The 25,048-nt window shown below is 39.0% G+C and overlaps 1 long non-coding RNA gene across 1 annotated transcript in view; it reads right to left on the reverse strand.

The window, feature by feature from the left end:
- LOC137141363 (uncharacterized) overlaps positions 1–22,139 on the reverse strand; it is a 128,424-nt gene extending 106,285 nt beyond the window's left edge. Inside the window, exon 1 of the long non-coding RNA XR_010916605.1 lies at positions 21,979–22,139. This is a non-coding gene — a long non-coding RNA (uncharacterized lncRNA). The remainder of the gene's footprint in view (positions 1–21,978) is intronic.
- Positions 22,140–25,048: the final 2,909 nt, after the last annotated feature.

Genomic DNA, 25,048 nt, shown 5'->3' on the forward strand with positions numbered 1-25,048 from the left:
ATGTTCCCACATTCCTAAGAGGAAAGCTCTTTTCTTTCGATAGGTCCTAAACACTGCTTTTGTGCATTTCCAGTATGTCTCTCGTTTTCCCTACAGATAAGAATACAAGTATTAAAAATTGTAGCAGTTTCTAAATAAGAGCTAAAATTTGAAGGAAATGTCTCTGCCAAAAATATAATAGCTACTTCTGAACTGCGCCTTTAATTTAATCTCTGGCTTCTTTTAATCAAAACAATATCCCCCCACTCCCCCTTAAAAGCCATTTTGGCTTAAATCTGCAGCAAACACAAAGCAAAAGGCCCAAGCTAGGGTTTTTACTGAAAAAATTGCCATTTCATGAACACAGAGGCTACACTGTCACCACAGTATGGCATTCGTCACATTAAATTTCATTAATCTGTGAGGTAATAAAACCCTATATGCTCAAGAATTAGGAGTATTCATGCCAAACCATAAAGCTTTTTCATACTTAATTTTTTTCAAACGTAGTAATCCAGCAGCATGATTACCTCTTTGCTATAAGCATCAAAACTAAAAATGACTTATGGCTCTAATTACAACCAGTTTTGAAAATATTTTGCTGAAGGCACAGATGCTTTATAGTGGGATTAACCAGTATAATCTTTTCATTTACCAAAGACAGGATGTGAGTGTTGCTTTAACTCCTTCCACATAGGCAACAGTTTGCACCCATTTTGCATGATAGTGTTTTGTTGGTAATACAATCTGTTCATTCCCATTCGGTAAGAGGGGAATTTTTCCTGTGGGCTTAGAAGAAGGGGGTGGAGGGAGAAAGCAGTATGTTTATACACTGTTTTGGGATAGGCATTTGGGGACCTTAAAATCTTGCCAGCTTCCAGAACTTTAGATTTTATTAGCACTGCTTGTTGTTTCTTAAAAGGTTTTAGGGCTTCATGTCAACTGAGCTAAAAATAAAAAGACCTCAGACTCTCCAATTAGTTTCCAGAAAAAACAACTACTGCAACATTGAGATATTTTACCTGCAGAGAAATATCTGGTCTCCAATACCTGAATAATCACAACTTGCTTTTGGTTTTTGTGTTTCAGAGGTTTAGGATACACCAAGTTGCTTGATTTCAGGAGAGTTTCACTGGGGGTGAATTTGGCCCTCTTTAAGGAACTAATTTAGGCCCCGCAATTTACACCATGCAGACAGACTGCTGCAGTGACTTCACTGGGGTACCTTGTGAGTGCAGCAGTCCATCCATGCATTGCAAATTGCAGGACTAAGGCCTTAGAACTTATATTTTAATTACTTCACTTCTGCTTATGTCACACTGTAACATCATAATATGTAATTATAATGGAAATTATGGCTGTGGGCACTGTATTTGGTTCTATTGCTGCAGAAGGACAACATTCTCGCTCAACCTGATTGGTGCAGGGTCAGGCGGTAAGTACAGTGGACACGAACATCAACAAATGTTTCCATTCCAGATGTTACTTGTAAACTAGGTGGCTACAACATATTTCACCATATTTACGTCCTGCCTTGGAATCTCTCATTTTATATTTTATGGTATTGTTTCCTTTTTTGTTCTTTCATGCCCCTCTTTTCATATGGATGTGCTCTCTCTCTAGATTAGGAAAGATTTTTTTTTTTTGACTAATTTATCAAGTTATTCACATTGCTGTGAAAGAAAAAGCCTCTGTATCAATAGCCAAGTTAAGTAGCCCTTTCCTGGCAGCAGTTAACACCTAGTTTTTTCTGCCAGACTCTTCTTTGTCATGACTTGGAATACTGTCATTTCATTTGCAGTGAGATCGTTTTCTTTGTTAGAATGAGAAGATAGTGTGTTAGTCCAAAAGAAAATTGCACCGAACACCAAAAATGTTAAGTGGGGAAAAAAAACCTAACTATTATATTTATTGTCTTTATTAATGGAATCTTTGCTTAAAACAAGGAAAAATGGGAAAAAAATCACAAATTTTCCAGCCTAATGATGCAAGTGTTCCCCAATTCAGTACAGTAATCCATTCACATGTTAAGCATTTACATTCACTAACTGTAAATCTCCTCAAAAACATGAATATTGGATAAATAAGTCATTTTCAAAATATCAGAGAGCAATGTGGGATGGGGAAAAGAGATCAGAAAGAATAAAAGGAGGAGTGCAGGGAAATAGGATCCAGGAATACAGGAAAAGATGGGAAAGAGATTGGAATGGGGAGAGGAGAAGTTGGGTAATTGTGGAGAGAGAGGACTATAGGAAACATGCAGTGGGAAAATGAAAGGGTGTGGGAACAGATGAGTGAATTGGCTAACCTTGAAGGTTTCAATACTCCCTGGAAGCCAGTTCCAAAGAGCAAAGGGGTGGAAGAATGAGCTAGGCAGCCTTGAAGACCCCATCATTCCTGGGAGTCCATCACTTGGGACATGGAGTAGTAAACCTTAAAGACACCCATTCCTTGCTGAACCTGAGGAAGAGAAAGTGATGGCACAGAGAAATAAGTAGGAGGGAAAAGAATCCAGAGGGTAAAATGGTCAGAGAGAGAAAGACATGGAAGAAAACTAAGATGAGGGTGGGGAGAAAGAAAATGTGTTTATGGTGGCCAGAAGGGAGTTGATAAGAAAATCAAATAATAATACTGTCCAAAAGGAGGGATAGATATAAATATGTCATAATCTAAAGACCAAATGGAAAGAAAGGCAAAAAAGTGATGAGAGACAGGACAGACAGACAGACATGAGAGAGACCAAGGAAATACTAACGATTACATTATCTTAAAAATTATGTACAATTTACTAGAAAAGCCAAACACTAGTCTGTGGTTCAAAAAAATGTCAGCTGCAAAATTTCATCTGCTAGAGCTCAGCCTTGTCCTTGTATATGTTAGCAGTTTTAATTAAAATGTTACATAATCCTAATTCTAAGTAATTTTGCTACATTTCTGTTCCAATTTCAGACACTTAGAGAATGTGGAATCCATCTACTTCTTACTCATACTCCTGAAACAATCAGAAAGCTCAACATAGTATGTACTGTCAAAAGGCCAAAGCCATAAACCTCATGAGTCCTTTAAGCAGTCTGAACAAAGCAGTAGAAATTACTCTGTAGGGAACAATCCTGCACTGGCAGGAAGATGGACTGGATGACCTAATAAGTCTTTTCCATTAATTTCTATAAGGCTATTAGTACAGATTAGACCTTACTAGTAAACTGTGTGTCTGCTGCTATTTGGGTAGTCTGAAGAGCATTCAATTGCTTTTAGTTACGTTCAGATTTTCACAGCAGTAATAGGAGGGAGGTAGTATTAGGCAGTTTGTTCCTTTCCCTTGTTGTAGGGGCAAAGATCTTTCTCCCAACCCTTCTATACTTCTCACAAGATCCAGGAACAAACTCACTCCTTGCATTCAAAGCAGCACAGGAACTGATCCCCAAGGATTCACTTTGTCTCAAAGAGCACAGAAAGGGACTATGGTGAGGTCATGCCTCCCCTCCCACATCATAATATCTGACTGCCCACAGAAAGTGAAGCATACCGCACTATCCAAAGGACTGATCCTCCTGTTCCTTTCATATGCAGGTGCAGAGCTCAACGTCCAGGTTCCATAACCAGATTATGGCCTCTGTATCAAGGGAGACTAGGTATTGTAAACCGTCCTCCAGATGTCCAATTAAGCACTCTTCCATCATATGAGTTATTGCCTGTAATGCTGCCCGACAGTCACAGCATGGGGAGGAAACCAAGCCAGTGAATAGTTCCAGGAACTCTGGACAAGCCAGAGAGTAGCTTGTTGAGCCTGACTGAGGATCTACATTCAAAGTGGAAAAGGAGGCAAGTGCAGTGATGGATTCCTGAATTTACTGACTAAGTTAGACTCTCTTTCCCACCAATGATTCCACTCTATCAGAACATAGTTCTCAGCTCCCTGGTGGCACTGATTATCCATACAAGGTAAAAAGCCAGTAGCATTCTTGTCCAGGAGTGCATGAGTTGCCATAATAAAGGGATGTTGAGTGATCAGCAATGGTGTCACACCGCATTCCACAGAAGTGGGATTCTTTCCCTGAATACAAAAAGAGTATGTGCTGCATGTTGTTTCCTATCTGAAAATGTGATATCACTCAACTGAAGATATAATAGGTTGGTTGCATTTGTCACAGCTCTCCAGGCAGACTTAACAATAACGGCATCTTGTCAAAGGCCTGGCAGAGTTATGTGCACTTGCACATACAAACTGGAGGTTGGTGTATAATTCAAGCAGCTGCTGGTAATAGGAGTGTCCTAATTCAGCTCGGTGTTAACAAACTGAGTATGTTGGCTGCACCTCCAGACTGCAGAGCATTATTCATCTGGAGCGAATACCAGGGCTAATACAAATGTACACAGGACCAAAGTGTCTTCTCCCCAGGAGGTTCCTGATAGGCCTGAGGTGTGTGTATACTCCCTAATCACATCTGAGAGTTCCAGGAGTGACTCATCTCATCAGTATTTTTGCACACATTTGTTTTAAGTAAGGAAGATACATTCAAAACAAAGGATCCTGCAGACCTTATTCATGCAAACTTTGACAACAGTGGCAATTGACACCCTAAATTGGAGAGAAACATTTTTCAGCTCAGGACTGACAATCAATGTATCTTTTTCAAAAGAATACAATAATAAAAATGACCTTGACAAATTCAAGAACTGGTTGAAATCAACTAGACAATAAAGACAAGTGCCAAGCATTATACTTAGGAAGGAAAAAATCAAATGTACAACTACAAAATGGGGAATAACTGGCTAGCTGGTAGTACTGCTGAAAATTGGGCACCATAGCGGATCAGAAAATGAATATGAGTCAACAATGTGATGCAGTTGTGAAAAAGGCTAATATCCTTCTGAGATTTATTAACAGAAGTGCTGTATGTAAGACACAAGGTGTAATTGTTCCACTCTACTCAGCACTGCTGAGGTCTCAGCTAGAGAACTGTGTCCAGTTCTGGGTGTTATACTTTAGGAAAGATGGGGACAAACTGGAGAAAATCCAGATGAGTGCAACAAACATGATAAAAGGTTTAGAAAGCCTGACCTATGAAGAAAAGTTAAAAAACCTGAGCATGCTTAGTCTTGAGAAAAGACTAAGGGGGGACCTGATACCAGTCTTCAGATATGTTAAAGGCTGTTATAAAGAGGATGGTGATCAACTGCTCTTCGTGTCCAATGAAAGTCGGGCAGAAGTAATGGACTTAATTTGCACCAAAGATTTAGGTTAGATTTAGGTTAGATGTTAGGAAAAACTAACTATAAGGGTAGTTACATTCTCATATAGGCTTCCCAAGGAGGTTGTGGAATCTCCATTATTGGAGGTCTTTAAGAACAGGTTGGACAAATATCTGTCAGGGATGGTGTAGGTTTACTGCCTCAGTGCAGCAGGCTGGACTCTCAAGATCCTTTCCAGCCCTACATTTCTATGATTCTAAGATTTTCCCTTTCCCCAAGCTCCACACTCAAAATAGGTTATAAGTAGAAGTGGATGAATAATTAAAAAGAAATCAAATTCATGTCAACAGTCTTTGCCACATTCTACGAATAGTTTGTAAACCCTTTTTTCCCACCAGAATGTTTGTGGAAAGTATAAGGCTTCTGAATATTTGTGCAAATGTGTTCACAAGAGAGGTGTCACCAAAACTGCTAGGGTGGCTATCTTGAATTCTCATTGATTTCCCGCCTCCTCCTGTGATTCAGCACAGAAATCGTAGCATGGGTCCTATGGTGGATATCAGTCACAAACCACAAATATCAAACAGTGAATAGCTGAGCAGTTGAAGATATAAGGATCAACTCTCTGCTTGCTTATTTCTATTCATTTAAATGGAGAAAAATTGTGCCATGGCAAATCATTCACAAGTAACCCAGAGGCAGAAATATGTTCATAAAATATTTGTTGAACCATTTTGAACCACAAACAAATTAATTAAAATCATAGTTTGTTCACAGATAATTTGCAAGCAGGAAAAAAGCCAATACTTTTCAAGTTCATTATTACCTATGTATAGTTCACCTAGCACCATTATTACCAACATATCTGTTCAGTTTAGAATCGTCTCCCTCCATTAAGATGAATTTTCCTTAATAGCCTGTATCATGGAATTGTTTTGCCTTCACACCCCATGACTCAATTCCCCCACATCCTGAAAGGAAAACAGTTTCCTCACTCCAAACCCTTTTTACTGATCTAGCAAAACTACCGTATATAAGTCCAGAATTTTTGTTGTTGTTTGATTTGGAGACCTAGAGAAGTTTATAGAATAAACCACCTTCAGCTTGTGCCTCTTGAGATACAATTTTGATTCCTGGTAACCACAGAGAGTTACAAAATATCTTACATGAGCAATTCTTGGTGGATCAGCTATCGGGCCAAGTGAGCAAAGCGGAGATTGAATTAAATGTTAGAACTCAAAATATGAAATTTCCTCTGCTGCCCCATGATTATTCCTCACTGCTTCCAAGTGAAGGCAGAAAGATAATTCCCCTGCAGACTGCTCTGTGAGGGCTGGGTATGCAGCTGGCAGATATTCAAGGCTATATTTAAAGTGTGTTGGGGGGAGTTGCTGGGGATGAAGGGTTGTTTGAGATAGCAGAATGGCTTTGTAACCAAGAGAGACTTTTTTCTGAGAGGAGAAGGGGAAAGGCTTTACAGATTACTCTTTACAAGCAATAAAATCTTAAAATATGTGAAATCTGAAGCATGCATAGAAAGAAAAGAAATCTTCTAAAAACTTACTGGAGTTTTGGTGGTCTCTCTCTCTGTTGTGTAAGGCAAGATCTGCATTGGTACTACAGTACTAACTTAAGCACTTCTCGGGTAGGAATGAAACGGATGTCTTAGAACAATGGATGTGATTATTCAGTAGGCATTTGTGTATGTCCAATACAGACTTACTGAGGCTCTGCAAGTGGTTCAACATTAATTATTTTTTTAGATTTAGCTCCACGATATAAAAGAATGTTCATCACAATCTTTGGGCACCCCTTGACAAACTCTTAAAACATATTGAATATTAAGCGTGAGACTGAAAAACACAAAATGAAATAAGAGTGCCGCTGCCTGATGCATTGCCCTGGTAGGAATTTTCATTCTTTCTATAAAGATTAGTGAAGATCTTTCCTGTATGTACAGTATATGACAACGTAATGTTGACCCTAATTATACAGAATAGTAGACTACAGTAAATCTATAACTATTCATACATCCAGCCCCATATTTCATTTATTAGATCTGAATTTATTGAGCTTTACTTAATATGCATGTAGATTAATTAAAAGTTCAGTATATGTCTTTTGTAACTGTTGCCTTATTATTTCCCCATGAGATTCCAGGTGGGGTTATTAAATTTAACATAGTCTCACTGTATGTTCTATTGCAAGATGTATAGTATTAGAATTACACGATCCTTTATATTATATGAGAATCTTAAAATAGTCTCAGTAGAGCTGGGAGAACTTCCAGAAAACCCTTCAAATGAATAAGGTTGTCTTTAATGAGAAGTTTTTAAAACCTTGCCAAATTACTCATAAGCCTATTCATACTTGTTTAAAACCAATTGAGAATTTAAAAGTGAGAGAAAAATGAATTTGGGGAGCAATTGATCACAATAAATTGTAAACATTAGATGAGTAAAGGGCATAGTCTAGTGACCTGAATGCAGGTGGGGGAATCAGATACCATTGAGTTCTAACCCTAACTCTTGATACCTACTGTCTTTGTGCCTGAACAACTCACTTAACCTTTCTGCCTCTGATTTCCTGTTTGTAAAATACATCATTATACTAACTTACCTATTTGACAGGAGTGTAATGAGGATGAATTAATGTCTGGAAAGGATTTTGAAGATGAAAAGAACTGTATACAAAGTGCTAACTCTCGTTTGAGAACTCTAAAGTAGTCCAGGAGAAGCCAGAATGCCTTGTTATCACAGATTGAAGGGGTGGAATAGTAACGCAGTATGGAAGGACATGTGGGAATTTCAAAAAAGAAAAGCATCAGGAGGTAAAGGAGGGAGATCCTGAAAAGACTCACTCCCTTATTTAAAGAGACCCTGGACACAAGCTTGTGTTCTCATTAGTGCTGGTGGAATCAGCAATTCCACCAATCTACATGTAATACGAACAATATTTTAAAATACAAGCTTTTATTCCTATTAAAAGCATTTTCCAAACCTTTTGTTGAGTTTCTCTCATTTGTTCTCTACTGTTCTCTGCCCTGCCTTTCCTAATTTTCTGTCTGATATTCTTTCTTCCCTGAGGCTGTGCCCATTCCTCTGATGTTTCTCTCTCAGGCAAAGTTCCAGATCCAATTGAAGTCAATAGGAATTTTGCTACTGAGTTCAGCCAAAGTGGAATTAAATCCTGTTTCTATTGTATTTTCTCTCCTTAAAAACCATTAGTTAGTTAAAATTCTCCTTTTGCAGTTCAACTCTAGGGTGGAGTTTCCCCTGAGACACATACACTGGGCTCCTCTATGCAAAACAGTAGGAATACAATAAATAATTCTGCACTTTCATTGTTGCTTAATGCAATGAGGTTCTTTTTTCAGGAGAATTTTCCTTGAGATTAGGGTTCCTTGGATGGAGGACTTACTTTCTGCCTCTACTACCCTCCGCCCCCAAAATCAGAACATGCAACAGGACACTGCGTGTCACTCTAAAGATGATGTGAAGGGTGAAAGACAGACTACAAATCCTTCACTTTTAAACACATCAAGAGTAAGAGGGGAGTCAGGTTTCACTTGCAGTGCAGAGATGTCAGGGAGGGAGTAGATGTCCAAGCTGACTGTGTTGCCTGCTCTGAACATTTTATTTCACCTCTCTGACATTTGATGTTTTCCTTAATGCTGCCACTCCTGGCATCAGATAATTACTTAAGAAGTTCAAAAACTGAATTTCTAGACCACACAGTTGCAGAGAAAACCCTAGAAAAAAATAAATTTTAAGTGCTCAAAACCCAGAAAGTAATTAAAAAGAACATCGCATTTACTATTAATGATTATTATTTTAAATCTCAGGGTTTTGCAAGGCCTGAATCATGATTTTAAATACTTGGAGATGGAAATATTACACACATTCCTCCCATAGGGCCAATGAGAGATGTCTGGGTAAATGCTACTTTCTTTTTCTTCACACTCCCTCCCATCAAGGAGAAGGGCACAGTAACAAGCTGTGGGTCATCCTCTTCTTCCCCCTTTCTACTGGAACCTCAAGTCTAATTTCATTAAGCATAAAAGAGATTCACCTGTGCTTATTCTCATCTTAAAAGCTGGGGATGGAAATAAAAGAGATTCACCTGTGCTTATTCTCATCTTAAAAGCTGGGGATGGAAATTTGGTATCTCAATGTTCTCAGATACAGAGCTGCTTGGGAATTTTTTGAAAAAACATTTTTTGTCAAAAAATGCCAATTCTTCTGAACGAAAACTGTTTGCAAAATAAGTTCTGTTTTGATGAACCTCCTAACAGTGCAGCACAATATGAGGAGATGAGCAGCCCCCAGTGGTGAACAAACTGGTTCAGGACTATTTAGAAAGGTTGGACATGCACAATGTCCATGGGGCCAGATGCAATGCATCCAAGGATGCTGAGGGAGTTGACTGATGTGATTGCAGAGCTATTGATCATTATCTTTGAAAACTCATGGCGATTGGGGAAGTCCTGGACAATTGGAAAAAGGCAAATATATTGCCCATCTTAAAAAAAGGGAAAGAGGAGAAGATGGGGAATTACAGACCAATCAGCCTCATCTCAGTCCCTGGAAGAATCATGAAGCAGGTCCTCAAGGAATCCATTTTGAAGCACTTGGAAGAGAGGAAGGTGATCCGGAACAGTCAGCATGGATTCACCAAGGGCAAGTCATGTCTGACCAACCTGATTGTCTTCTATGATGAGATGACTGGCTCTGTGGATGTGAGGAAAGTGGTGGACATGATATACCTTGACTTTAGCAAAACTTTTGATTTGGTCTCCCACAGTATTGTTGCCAGGAAGTTACAGAAGTATGGGTTGGATGAATGAACTATATGGTAGATAAAAAGCTGGCTACATCATCAGGCTAAAATGGTGGTGATAAATGGCTCAATGTCTAGTTAGCAGCTGTTATTAAGCAGAGTGCCCCAGGGGTTGGCCTTGGGGCTGGTTTTGTTCAACATATTCATTAATGATCTGAAGGATGGGGTGGATTGCACCCTCAGCAAGTTTGCTAAGCTAGGGGGAGTGGTAGATACGCTGGTAGGTAGGGATAGGTTACAGAGTGATCTAGACAAATTGGAGGATTGAACCAAAAGAAATCTGATGAGGTTCAACAAGGACAAGTTTGCACTTGGGACAGAAGAATCCATGCACTGCTATGGACTGGGGATGGACTGACTAGGCAACAGTTCTGCAGAAAAAGACCTGGGAGTTACAGTGGACAAGATGCTGGATATGAGTCAACAGAGTGTCCTTGTTGCCAAAAAGGTTAACGTAATATTGGGCTGCATTAGGAGGACCATTGCTAGGAGATCGAGGGAAACAATTATTCCCCTCTATATGGTACTGGTGAGTACTCCACTACATTTGGAGTAGTGTGTCCAGTTTTGGGCTTCCCACTGCAGGAAGGATGTGGACAAATTGGAGAGAGTCTCGCAGAGGGCAACGAAAATGATTAGGGGGCTGGAGCACATGACTTATGAGGAGAGGCTGAGGGAACTGGGCTTGTTTAGTTTGCAGAAAAGAAGAGTGAGGGGGGATTTGATAGCAGCCTTTAACTACATGAAAGGGGGTTCCAGGGAGGATGGAGCTAGGCTGTTCTCAGATGACAGAACAAGAAGCAATGGTCTCAAGTTGCAATGGGGCTAGGTTAGATATTAGGAAAAACTTTTTCACTAGAAGCATGGTGAAGCACTGAAATGGGTTACCTAGGGAGGTGATGGAATCTCCATTATTAGAGGTTTTTAAGGTGCAGCTTCACAAAGCCCCAGCTGGAATGATTCAATTGAGGTTGGTCCTGCTTTGAGCAGGGGGTTGCATTAGATGACCTCCTGAGGTCCCTTCCATTCCCAATCATCTATCATTCTATAACTCCAAAAGTGATGAAAAATAATTACAAAATGAAAAATTCCAGTTTTTTTACTGTGAAAGTCTTTTCATTTTGAAATGTAACTAATTAAACTAAAACAATTTTAAAAAATTTAAATACAAAAATTCATTTGGAAATTATTGAAACAGAACATTTTGATTGGCCTGAATTTTCTCTTCATTTCCAGTTCATGAAAATCTTGAGATATTTTGAGTTTTCCCTCTTGATTGGAGACCAGAAAAAAATTTTAAGGATAGGAAAACCTTTACGTATGCAGTTTGCATACTCAGATAGCATATTCATCTATTAACAGACACACTGAAGTGCTTCAGAACGGTGGAGGAAAAAAGGATGGGGACTGATTTCATTGAAATTATTATCTGCCCATTTACGTTTTACCATAACAAACCAGGACAAAAGTCATGTGTGCAGAGAAATGAAAAAAATCAGTAAGAGGTTTGGGAAATCTTGCCCTGGAAATAGTTGTGTTATACAGTGATAGTTCTGTGGTGTTGGGGTTTTTTTGTTTTTGTTTGGTTTTTTGGCTCTTTTTGTTCATTTAGTTTGTTTGTTTTTTAAATTGGCATATTTTACAAAACAGAAATTAAAAGCAGTTGACTTTCATGGGCATATATTGGGCTTTCTCAGGTGAAAACAGTAAATGGTAAGCTATATTTTGCAATAAAGTGTTTTTAAGAAGTTTGAAAGAGGCTCCCTGAGTTTGCACTCTATATATTCTCCCTGTGGAAGTACTTATAGACCATGTTAAAGTTACCTCTTAATCTTCTCTTTGTTAAAATAAATAGATTTATTTTCTTTAGTCTCTCACTATACGTCAGGTATTCCAGACTGCAAATCATTATTGTTGCTCTCTGAACCCTTTCTGAACCTCTGTGAACCCTTTCTGAACAGCCGTTTTTAAAATTGAAAATAAGAGACCTGACCAGGGGTGCTGGGAGTGAAGCAGCACTCCTTGCTTAAAGTGATTTCCATCATATACAGGGTTTACTGTTTTGTTCAATGGCTTTCAGCATTTCCACTATAAAAATTGTTGCAATACCACCGGACATGACCAAGTGACAGTCACACAATGTTGGCTATGGAGGCATAACTAACCATGAGAAACAAAATATTATCTAACAAATATTTAACCACAGAAATTCCATAGTCAGATAGTTGGTGTTGGCAATCTAGGATATTTTAACCACAGCTGTTCCCAATTTATGGACAGCAATATTAATGCAATATATCTAAAATAATCAAATGTATCACATATTAAATATCAACAGCATAATTGTTACCTTTACTTTATTCCATCTGGCATCTGGATAGCTTGTATGATAATTTGCTCACTGACTATCAGCATTCTGACTGGCAAAAAAGCTGCCTCACTCCAGACTGACCGATGGCCAACTGGGAGAAATTGCAACCCACTTTCCATTTTCCTCTTTTTTCAATTTCCTGAGATTTATAGGAAATTATTTTGAAGATTTTTCCCAAAAATCAGAAATGAACAATCAAATGAATATATAAACCTGCTACTGTGGCATGGCATTTTTAAACATTTATGGCATCCATCTTTAAATCCATTTTTAAAAGCATAATCAGACACCAAATAATTATCAAAATTCATTGGACATTGAATACCAGTCCAGGTAAAGGGACAAATCCATCCCATTTAAAAGAATTTTACACAGAGTAACGTATCAGGGCCAGTGATTTCATTTAAAAAAAATCCATTTTATTGACATGCACTATAATCAAAATATATTAAACACAAGCTTTAAAAATACTATGAGGATAAATCAGCAGGGACTGATTAAGAGACCTAGAGTTTGTATATTCTGAATACAAAGGGAGGATTAGCTCTATTACTTGTGCTTCACACTACACAGAGGCCCACTGGCTAGAGGTGCATGCTGAGTCCTTTAAAAAGGTGTGCTAATTGTAGCCAGAGAATATGCTCACTTAGGGTATGTCTACACTGCAATTAAAAATCCACGACTGGCACATGCCAGCTGACTCAGGCTCGTGGGGTTCAGGATAAGGATCTGTTTAATTGCAGTGTAGACATCCAGGCTCAGGCTGGAGCCCAGGCTCTAGGACTGTGGGAGGTTCCCAGAGATCACGCTACAGCCGAAGTCGAAACATCTACCCCACAACTAAACAGCCCTGCAGCCCAAGCCCCGTGAGCCCAAGCCAGATGTCATGGGCCAGCCACAGGTGTCTAACTGCAGTCTAGACATACCCATAGAGCTTAGGGGGTAGTCAAAATCACCATTCTCCAGAGGCTTCATCACCTGCCACAGGTGCACCAAGGCACTGTAGCTTTAATATCATCTCTCAAAGTATACAGTTCTAAGATACAGAGAGTACTATCATTCAACATATACTGCAGCCTTACATCTTGGATTAAAATAAATCAATTCAGCTATGTTAACCTTTCAATTTTAGCACAGAAAAAACACATTTTTAATAAAACACATCTTTCCACATAGCAGCTGGTCATAAGAAATTATTCTAGTCAAACATGCATATTCAGGCAGTGAAACAAACTTGGCAGGTAAAACTTAACTTCTACAAATATTTGCATCCCAACTGGCAATGAGCACTTCTCCAAAATCCAATTGCCTATATAGTTAATTAAGCAGAACTTGCAAGACTATAAATGTAAACCATCAGGTGACTCCTGAGTCTCAATAGTATTACAGGAGACATCTTTGACAACCTACCATTTTTCAAGCATGCAGTTAAGTGGCTGTTTTTATGTCTCTCTCTGTTTTTCAGTCATGTTACTTCCTCTAGTTAGTTTAACACGGCTGAGAAGCACCATTAAGATGTAGGCTAACACATCGGAAGATGTGTTTGCTGGCCAGATTGTAGCCTAGACTCCACAAACTTGACTGAAACCTCTCCCTCACTGTTTCGTCCATGAAGATATAACCTCTGTGTTTGATGCTGAAAGCTGCAAATGCAAAACAAAATGTTTCTATTGCTCTTCATGATGATAGCTGTTAATCCTGGACAAGAATGTCAGTGTTCTGCTTCTGTCTATCAGTAGTGAGTATCAGTTTATCCTTTGTTAGCATTATGATTCACTCTATCTTTCATCCTCCAGAAAGTTGCTTTTCAAATGGCCTCAACCGAGATGCACCATCTTTAACAGTTCATTATGATAAAGATATTTCTGGCTGGATTCCAGTTCAAAATGTACAGTGTTCCCTGTTAGCCCTTTGCAGGACGCTTAGTAAACCCCAAAATGTCCAATGTCCATATTCTTTCTTATGGCAGATGTTCAATAGTTTAAAATTGTGTTACCGCAAAAGATTGCAGCTTTTCACTCCAAGCTTTGGCTAAATTAATGTCACACACTGAAAAAGAAATAGATTACTGTAGTTTTAGTCACTCATTCTGTCCCATATAAAGTCTGATAGTAGTCTTCTTGTGGAAAACTGTCTGAATGGCTATATTTGAACGTTGACTGTCCATTCCTTTTTGCATCTGTGAATTCTGGGATTGGATTATATAACTATGAAAGACCCATACTGCTCTCCAGACTATCTGTATGATTGCAAATATCTTCAGTGGATGTGTGTATATACTGAATTGGGAATTTCACATATCCCTCTTAGCAAACGGCAACACTACAAAGCAATAATACTTCAATTCCCCACAGAATATTGCACTCTATGCTTCCCAAAATGTAGAGTTATAGGATGTCTTCCAGGGAATTATAATAAAAGCTGGAAACATTAATAAATAACAGCCACTACCCTTATAAGTCATTGGCATCCTTTCCTGTTGTTTATTTCCCTGGTTACATTTCTTTATTCCCTTCTACATTGCTCTGGTTCCAACTCCAGTTCTCACTCTCTCCACTTCTTGTCTTCTCTCCCTTTAAATTTAGTCTCTTTTTCTTTCTGTGTGACCAAAATATAATATTCTTTTACATACCAAAGGGGCTTAAGCTCTTCTTCATTTCTCCATTGTAGTACTCTCTTTTCAGATTTGATCTCTACCATCCCCAATTCTGTTCCCTCCTGCTTGTTCTGTATTCAGTCTGTTCTTTCTGCTGTATTACTGTCCCATTTTCATTTTCTTTCCCCTGCCCTTTGTTTTTCTGTGCCTTTGACACATCCTTCCCATATTCCCTGTTGTTCCTTTTCCCTTTCACCTCACTGCTTGCTGGCAACCTGGGAGCACTTCACCCCACTGGCCTGCTTCTTTCCTTTAATCCCTCTTACTATCAGCACTCCCTCATCTTCCTGAAACACATGACCAGAGTAGGATGCCAAACCCTGAGCAGAATGATTCTCTCCTATGTCAAACAGAGTGAAGTGGGTTCTCCTGATCAGCATTCAGTTCTCACCCTGGGCTCGTGTTCCAGGAAGAGCAGGTACATTGATGATAAAAGGACTGAGGAAAAGAAACATCTGGCACTGCACAGTTTTATCTGTACAACCAGTTGATATTGGAGGATGAGGAGCAGCTTTGGATCTCTTCATGAACAAGCGATAGTGAGGGTCAGGAATTAGTCTTGCCTGTGAGTTAATTTTTCTTTAACAAGAGTGTTAGAAAGAGGTCCCTCCCTACCCCCAATTCTGTCTCCTTGCTTGTCCAAGTTTCACATTTAATTCAAGGGGAGATTTGGCTCAGGTAGGAAAGGGCCCTCCATTTCCTCTTTATATAAGTGGCACCCTAGAGTAATCCCTACCAGTGTTGATGTGATGTCCCTAGGAGTTTCACTTATTAATCAAGCACAGTGTATAAGTGTGGAATGTAAAGAGGTCTTTTAGAATATGGGGCATATATTTATGTGAAGAATCTCATTCTTTCCCTATTACTACCCTTCACCTCCCCACAATGCTTTCAACTAATTTTGAAAGAGGCAAATGCTCCAAATGTCAGTATAAAATTCCACCCAGCTCAGAGTGCTTTTCTAGATGAGCTGCTGGACAATAAAAAAAAGACAAATATTTCAAGCTGCTAATAGTATTTTTATGTGTTTTACTGCCCCATCTTTGTAAACATGAATATATTCCAGAGCAAATACATTTTTCCTTTAACATGAAAGTACATACTTGGCCAAACTGTGCTTTCTCACACATATTTAAGACAACTTGAAGTCAATGGATCAATGGGCATAAATATTGTATGTGGTCCACTACATTTTAGAGAGAGAGAGAGAGAGAGAGAGAAGGATGGTCATGCAATTAAGGCACAAGACTGGGAATCAGCAGACCTGAGCTTTATTGTCAGACTGTTTTATTCTCAGACTCAGATTGTATTGGGCAAGTTATTTAAGGCATAGACTTGGGTGCCTAAATTTAGGCAACTAAATCCATAGTAAGGACCTAATCCAATGCCCTTCAAAAGCCTACAGCAAATGATTTTCACAGGCAGTAAGCACCCCTCTCTCCCACTGAAATCAGCTCAGTACCTCTAGATTTTGGCACCCACATTTGAAATGTTTGGCCTTAAATATAAAACTCATCTAGTAACATAAAGAAGGAGAAATCCTCCAAAACCTCAGAAACTTTGCTATAGTTCTAACTACCAAAGATTAAGAAAAGCAAAATGCTTTTAAATTTAAAAGCTTTAAATTTATTGTTTTTCTATCATGTGCCAAACAACTATCATGAAGTCATGAAAGTATAAAATAATGGTTTGCAGTTGCACCTCCCAGATGATGAGGCAAGGATATGGCAAAGAGAGCAAGCAAGTTTTGCTGAAAACATAGACCCTACCTAACTGGCCAAGGATGAGCAAAGACTTCCCAATGGAATCTTGCAAACAAAAACTCTGAGCTTTTTTAAAAAAATAATCATTTTTTCCATCACAATCTTTCCTATCAGAAAACTTGATTACTGAACAATAATTGATTGCAGCGTTCCACCTAACAAGAGAGCCAAAAATTGCTTGGATCTTCCATATCCAAAATTAACTGCAGGCTAAGCAGATTTGAAGTCCAGTTGTCCAGGAATTTTTTATTGTTAAAACACACTGAAACTATTGTTTAATTCTCCTGCTTTCTGAACGGCTGGCTAAGGGGATGGAAATCCCCAGTCATGTTTATCTATTCCTGGATCCCTCTTATGAGCCCCTATAAATGCAGACCAGCATTATCACACTTTAAACACCTAGGCAACCTATCAGAGCTCCAGGAAAGCAACACATATGCTGGAGTTAACTGTGAAAAAATGTTCCTAATAGAAAAGACATGAGTGGGGTTTTTTTCATTCCAGCTATTCCTTTTTAATGAAGAGTCTTATGGAAAAGCCATTTTGGAATATCAATTAGAAATAAAATCAAGTTACTGAGTCTGACATTTGGTTTCTGCACAGCTGGAGAGAGAGAAATTCATTCACCTGTGCACAGTCAAAAATAAATGAGCATATGTTTTGCAGTTAGCTATATGTTTAGAGGGAGAGTTCAAGGAGAGATATGTTTGGAAAGAATGTAAATTCAGGGACCAAAAGCAACAACTGAGAAAAACTAGGAAAAATAAGTTATAATAGTCTGCTGGAATTGTCCCTTCTCTCCTGGTGAGAAAGGGACAATTTTCCATGACACTCATGTCTGAGCAGAGGAAGAGCTGGATCCTGCAAAATGTTAAGTAATTTAGCCCCATTCCAGCAAAGCACTTGAACACATACTTAATTTTAATCATGTGCGTAGTCCTGTTAGACTGATCACAGGTTAAATGCTTTGCTGGATTAGAGTAAGAGTTCTCAAACTATTACTGCCCTAAAACCCTATGTAATCTCCAACAGGCAGGAGTAGATGCTATTGTAATTAGAGCAGGGCAAAACATTTCATTTAAAACATTTGATTTCAAAATCAAAAACAATGTTCATGACAAGGTTTGGTCTTTTCACCAAAACCAAAATTTAGAAGATAAAACTACAAGTTTGTTTTCCCTCCCATTTCTCCTCCTCTTTCCCTTTTTGCTATTACATGCAGTAGAATGAATAATGAATAAGAGTTTGGGGAAGGAAGAAAGAGTCCATTTTTGTTTTTCCTTTTTCCACTCTAATTTTTCAAAACTTCAACTATTTTTAATAAGTTGCAAAGTGAAAAATGGAAAAAAATAGATGTGGGGGTAGGGAAGGAGGAACCAACCAAATGGACATTATTCATTTTACTGCTTGTAAATACTAAAAGAGGAAAAAGAGAGAAAGGGGGAGAAATCCTCAAAATTAAAACTTTCAAACATTTGAAATAAAAAAATATGGGGAAATATTATATTTCAAGGTCTGCAAAATGGGAACAACTTCAATCACTTTGTGAATTTTTTAGTATTTTTGACAAGCTGTAGTTATAGTCATGATTGGGGCAAACTTTAATTAAAATGCACTATGAAATCATAAATATTAAGGGCAAATAGCAACAGCAAAGAAAAATCTAGAGCCATGACTGCAACTCTAAATGCAGCAAAAGGAAATGTCACAGGACCTGCAGCTTTTCCTGCAGTCACTAAGCAGAGCCAGGAGCAACAGTTAATCCTTGTGGCTTTTGATTCTCAGTCAAAAGTCATTTTTACTTTCCATCATTCCACCAGTAGCTGATTGGCTACCCTATCTCTTACCAGTTTCGGTGTATGTGGCTGCAACATAAGGAGGACAGAAACCGTGTCCTAAAAAAGTCAATATGCTGATACTTGAGTATCTGCATATGTAGGCAATGGGTGTATCATTGGTCATTTTCAGCAGAGATCCCAGGTGAATTTCATTTTATGTACACTAATTATTCATAAGATAGTAGAGAAGACACAGTCATAGGGTAAGTGGAGCTTTAGATCAAAGATTTAATTGTTTACCTGGGTGGAATTAGAAGATGAGAAGAGAAATCTGCCACCCTCTTCTCACTCCAAACTATTTGGTTTCTGCTTCTAAATGTTCAGCAATCTACCAGTTCCTTTCCTCTATATATTCTCTGTGGTTGCATTATCAGATGTTTAAATAGTATGACATATTATTTACTTCAGTCCACAACTCAGAGTTTTGCATAGCTTTCCCCCTTTCTGGCAATGTCACTAATAAATCATAGCTATAATCCACAAAATAAGTGGACCTGTGGAGCATGTACATAGTGTTTTAAATTAATCTTTTAGAGGGAAATGTCACAGTAACCACAATGCTTATTCAGTCACAAACTATTCTAACTGGAAATGTCTAGTCCAAGACAGCGTGTGACATTGCAATCCAGATGTGGAATTTAACTAGCACAGCAACTATTTCTAGAAGTGCAATATCAACATCTTTACTAATTTCAAAGTCATGTCTAGGACACTGATTGCTTCTGACAATTGATATGGAAATCACAGAAACCATTTCACAGAACATTTAGGCGTCCTTTTTTCCCCATAGTTCTGTCATTGTCTATGTTGCTTTGAAATATTTAGGAAGTCTATGACTACGCCTTCAAATCTCCGGGCTTCAGTGGTAAAAATGTATGCTGAACCTTGGATTCTATGAAAAAATTCATTTTGCAAAGTGACATATGGATATGGAGCACAATGAATAAGTCACGTTTTAATGAAAGAAGCATGAAACAGCAGGACATTATTTTAATACGAACAATCACAATTGGCCTAAGATGTAGTTATATATAATTTTTAGTGTGATGTTGGATAATTTAGCTTCATGTGAAGTTAATCTTCTGGGGTATTTGAATCACTTTTGATCTACATTTGGTTTGCTGACATATTGAGGCAAAACTCTGTACATGCTTTCTCTGAAGGAAAAATGTTTTTACATGTTCTTACAGCAGTTACTTCTTTCTTGATCTATTTATTTTCCTAGGAGTTTCATTTTCGTGATGCACATGAAATGGTGTTGTTTAGGAATACATGAAAGCATTCAGAATCCACCTGTGTAAGAACTACAAGGCTAGAACCTGGAACCATAGGCATTCTGGACTACTGCTACCGCCATATCACCACGGAGAGTTAGATAAGGTGTCTGCAGGAGGACCATGTGAGGGTAGGCCCAGCAGGAAGTACCACCTAGCAAGACCTCAGTGGCAACTTCTCACAGCCCACTAATTTAAGTACTGCTGCCAGCCAACCAGAAAGTCATGCCAAGTAGTTGTCTAAACAACAGTACAGACTCCCTATCTGTCTTGCTTCAGACCCTGCATGTGAGAGATCTCAGACTCCAGCTGCTGACCTGTCAGCCTCCTGACTCTTTGTTTTTCTTCTGGCCTGTCTTGGACTCTGACCCCCCCTTAGTACCTGCTGCTCTGACCACTAGGTCTGACCCCACACAACCTGGTTATGACAACCAAGTTATCAGCATATTGTGTGCAAATATTTTCAGATTGGATAACCAGTCTCTGCCAAAGAGTGCTTTGAGTAGGCAGACCAGACTTTTGCCATATGTCAGAAGGAGTTTGAGATCTGCAGAAATCAAGATCTTCTATTTATTTTGAATACTTCACGGTGTTCTAATATAAACCTCTGCAGCTTCATCTGTTGTGCTACCTTGACACCATTTAAATATTAATATTTATTCATTAAGTCACAGTGTTGCCAACTCTCACAATTTTATCACAAGTCTGAACATTTGGTGTTTTCCTTAGAGCCCCAGCTCTGGGAGTCAACTGCTTATGTGAAAAAAATCGGAAAAAAAAATGTACAAAAATAATTTTCAACACTGATGATTGCAAACAAAAGCCTGAAAATGTGACCTGAGTATATCCTATAGCTCAAATATAAAACAGAAGAGGAAACCCAATAATTATTTTTTTATGATCTCATTTTAAGTCCTCCTTACAATTTCTGAATGTTTAGGGTTGGCAATACTGAGTTATAAGGAAAAACGAATTACATTTTGGCCTCACTTGTATTCTTCCAGTTTTTTTAAAATCAATGGTAATACAAATTGGTATATTCAGGAATGGCATATCAAAAAAGTACCAAGCAAAGAATCTAAAGCCTCTGTATTCTCTGGTTCTAGGAGTTTCTGATTTAATGCATTCCAGCTATGAAGTCTGATTGGCTCATGTGTTACTTATTTGATTTGTTCCACAATTCACTTATCTAAGAATTCTTCACACACACCCTTTCTGAACAGACACAATTCTATGTTTCTGAAAATGTTCAAACAGTTTGGTTTTGTTCCAACACAGAATAAAAACAATTTTGAAATCTCAAAAGTTGCTGTGAAATAGAACTGTGGTCCTCCAGTCAACTTTAAATCCTTGCTTCTAAGATCTGCACTCAGCATAGTATTTGTCTTGGTATTTTATATTCACCTCTCTTACCAAAAAAGCTTTTTTCAGATCAGATGTGTGCTATTTGAAGAAGTCTTATTTTGCCCATCTGCCAAAGCATGTTTGTGACAAGGTTTCATAGCAGTGTATTCTGACTGCTATGACTATGCTTCGAGAGAAGTTCAGTGATTCTGAACTGGATTTCTTCAAAGGTTCAAATAAATATATAGTGTTTGGGTTTTTCTACCACCTACAGATCTATATAGCAAGCCTGAGTTCATTTTTGCTGATGCAAATGAACTGATGCTTTGTGGAAATTTAGTTTATGTAATTTTTTTTAATTACAATAATCATTCATGTAATGAAAAATTTGATTGTAATAACAAAACCAAATGCTAATGGCACAATAAAAAAAAATCCATAAACTGTTAAAACAATTATGTAATGTCTTACTGTTTAGCTGTTCCATAGCAGAAATATTCAATTTTAGTGTAATGAGATATATCATCACAGTTCTGTTCCTAGTACCTACTCAAATGTTGTATTAAAGGTTCACCCTTTTCTTTCACCTAAAAGTGTGTGAGTGAGAGACAGAGAGAGATCACAGATTTTCCTTGTCCTCTTGTGGTGAGTGTGATATTTACAGGCTGTAAACCACTTTAAAAAATAACAAAGTCACTTAGTCCAAAGCCAACAAGCATACCTAACAAAAGAATCCCAAGCCCAGCAGATTCATCCTTCAGTCCCTTTCCTCTCAGGTAGGATTCCAGCTACAATGGTTTGTCTTCCTGCTTAGCAACTGGCTCCATGGCTCTTTTCTAATCAGCCATCTGGGTCAGGCCTACTTTCCCCTCAAGGGCTCAAGCAGGCTATAGTCCTCCTTTATCTCAGGACCAAGCCCAGCTCCTCGCCCCAAGCAGAAGCAGCCTGTCTGCTCTCCTTCACCGACAGCTTTTGAACTGCTCAGCTTTCTTTCTCTTAAATCCAACAACCTGTATAGGTATAAAGGGGTGGGCCTAATTGAACAGGGCTGGGTGGCAGGCTGCCCTATTACAATGTGCTCTAATATAAGTGGATACTAACAAACTTCAACACAACACAGAGACTCAGAACAGATTGAGGTCAAAGCACCTTGTTGGAATTTTGCCCTTTCTTCTCTTTCTGGTCACAACTTCTACATTTTAAATCTCTTCCTTACCCTTTTCTCCCTGGCTGGGAAAGAGAATAAACAGCTCTCACTAAAACAGATGCTAATAAGCAAACTTTCTAATTACTGCCATATTACCTTCTCATTCACTCACTAAGGGCAAAATCCTTAACCCGGAGCATATTCTGAGTAACTATGGAACATGTTGGGTAATTCTGCAGGGTTTGGAAGAAAGAATAATCCCTCCACTCCTGTCTGGGGATTGATAGCACAGCCACTCTGTAGTCACAACTATAGCCTGAAGTCAAGAGGAGCTACTGCTCCTACTGTTCCTCCTGTGCTGAGTTTTGACCAGAGAACATATACAGCAATGTGTCTGCTAGCATTACCCCTGCTCCTCCTCCTTGACCCTCTCCTACCCTGGTCCCCTGACCTTCCAATCTGGTTTAGTATCGGTAATCCTTGCAGAGTCGTACTCTTTTGCATGCAGAGGATCACAGAGCGTATGTGTGGGCCATCCACATCCCACTACACCAGTTCTGTTGTGCTCAGGGTCCTTCATGCTTGAGATAGCGTATGTGTTTGTGTATGCTTTCTGAAGAGGGGGAAACTGACCAGATTTGCTAAATACAGACACAGAAGCAACTGACACTCCCATACAAGCCTGCCCGTCTTGCATAAACAAACATATCACGCTTATCATATGTCTCATTTCAAATACAATGTGTGTCTGTCAGAGGAAGGTGCAGCCCACATGGTATGTATCTTCTTAAATATTTTTGATGCTTGGTACCCATAAAGTATTGTTTGTTTGGAGGTATTTTTGTTGGTTCATTTTTCTAAGATTATTTAGTCACTGCTCTGTCTGTGTAATCATAATTCTACTGGCAGCCCCTGACGCAGTACAGTGCTGGAACCTTGCTTAAGATGAGTAACTCATTTCTCAGCCACAAATGAAAATGATTGCCAAGATTATCATGTCACCATCAATTCTCCATCAGAAAAAATAAACAGGCCCACTTACTTTCCTCCAGTGTGACAGACTGACAGCTTCTATGATTATGCATGAAGCAGTAAACCCCTGAGACTTCACAGAGCTGCATAGGAGACAGGTCATGTATCTATTTTCTTTACACATACATAGTGCAGGGGTTCTGCCTATTAACAATCTCTCCCCCTTTTCGGAGTTGAGGCAAGAGGGGACCTCGACCCCCAAGCCAGCATTGCCATAAGGCGCATTGGTGGGACGTCTGTCCCCAGGGTAGTGTCCCAACGTCTAGTTTGTATTTGCCCCCCAAAGGTATGGACAAGTTGCCCTTATCTCATAAGGAGATGCCCACTGTGTTACACATTGCTTCCTGAAAGCTCAGTATCTAGGATCAACAGACAAATGTCATTTCCAAATCCCAGACAATGTTCTAAAAAAATATGACCTAAACTGTTACACTCTTCCAAGTGCACTTTTAAACCCAACCTCCTCCCTTTAATGATCTGGAAAAGACTAATGTATAGCACAAATAAACATCTAGCTCCTCTGAAGTTTTTGCTATGGAGAGCTCTGCATGGCTGGCATACTTTCTGTGCCCTTGCAAAGCAGCAAGCATCTCTTTTTGTTGATGACACAGATTGTTTCCAAATTGCTCAGTATGACTTTTTCCTCAGCCACTTGCTCCTGAAACTTGAAAGAAAAATAGTGCACGTTTAATCTGAAAAATGCTTTGCAGATTTCATAGGGAAGTGGGAGGTGCGGGGGAAATGTTGTTTCACAGTGTTATTGAGACCATGTGTGATGGGCTAAACAAAACCTTCAGGCATTCTGTCAAGTTATTTTCACTTCTTACAATTTGCACAACCAAGTGGTGGCCACATGTCTATTTGCTCTCCTTGTTTTTCACCAAATGAAATGAGGATGACTTAAAAAAAGATTTTAGCTAATAGCACCCATGCCTATATTATTTTCAGACTGATTCTGTGTGCAACTGAACAAGTTTTTTCATTAAATACAAAAGCAAATGATTATCCCAGTGAGATTTACCAGTTGCTGTGGATTATGTTTGGTATGCTCACTGCATGGAAGAAGACAAGGCTATGCAGCATGGGTTTTAACCAGGCTATGTCTTTATTAGTCAAATTGCATCCAAGGTTCCCACTGGGGACAGTCCAGTGCAGTCAGTCACACCTCATTGATCCTTTGCCAGTTCTTGGGGTATTCCAAGGGGAAGCCAACTATCACATGAGGAGGTTTTCTGGGTACCTCCACCTGCCTGCTAACACCCCCCCCCCCCTTTTGGGAGTTGAGGCAAGAGGGAACCTCGACCCGCAACTAGCACTGCCATACAGCACATTGGTGGAACAGTTCCCCCAGGATAGCATCCCACCATTTGCCCCAAGAGGTGTGCACATGTTGCCCTCATCTCATAAGGAAATGCTCTCATAAGGATGCCCACTGTGTTACCTTTTTGGCTCTGAAACCTAAATCAAGAAGTTTCTGCACTGGGAATCTGCAACAAGGAGGCACCAGCATCAGTTTGGCTGCCTCCAACCCACCTCACGTGGTTCACCTTGGAGTTCAGCCAACCATGACAATCCAGGAACAAACTGACACCTATGTCAGAGGGGTGAACTC

The sequence above is a fragment of the Emydura macquarii genome, unplaced genomic scaffold (genome assembly GCF_026122565.2).
Source record: "Emydura macquarii macquarii isolate MOO-44397 ecotype Brisbane River unplaced genomic scaffold, CSIRO-AGI_Emac_v2 contig_3044, whole genome shotgun sequence".
Classification (NCBI taxonomy): domain Eukaryota; kingdom Metazoa; phylum Chordata; order Testudines; family Chelidae; genus Emydura; species Emydura macquarii.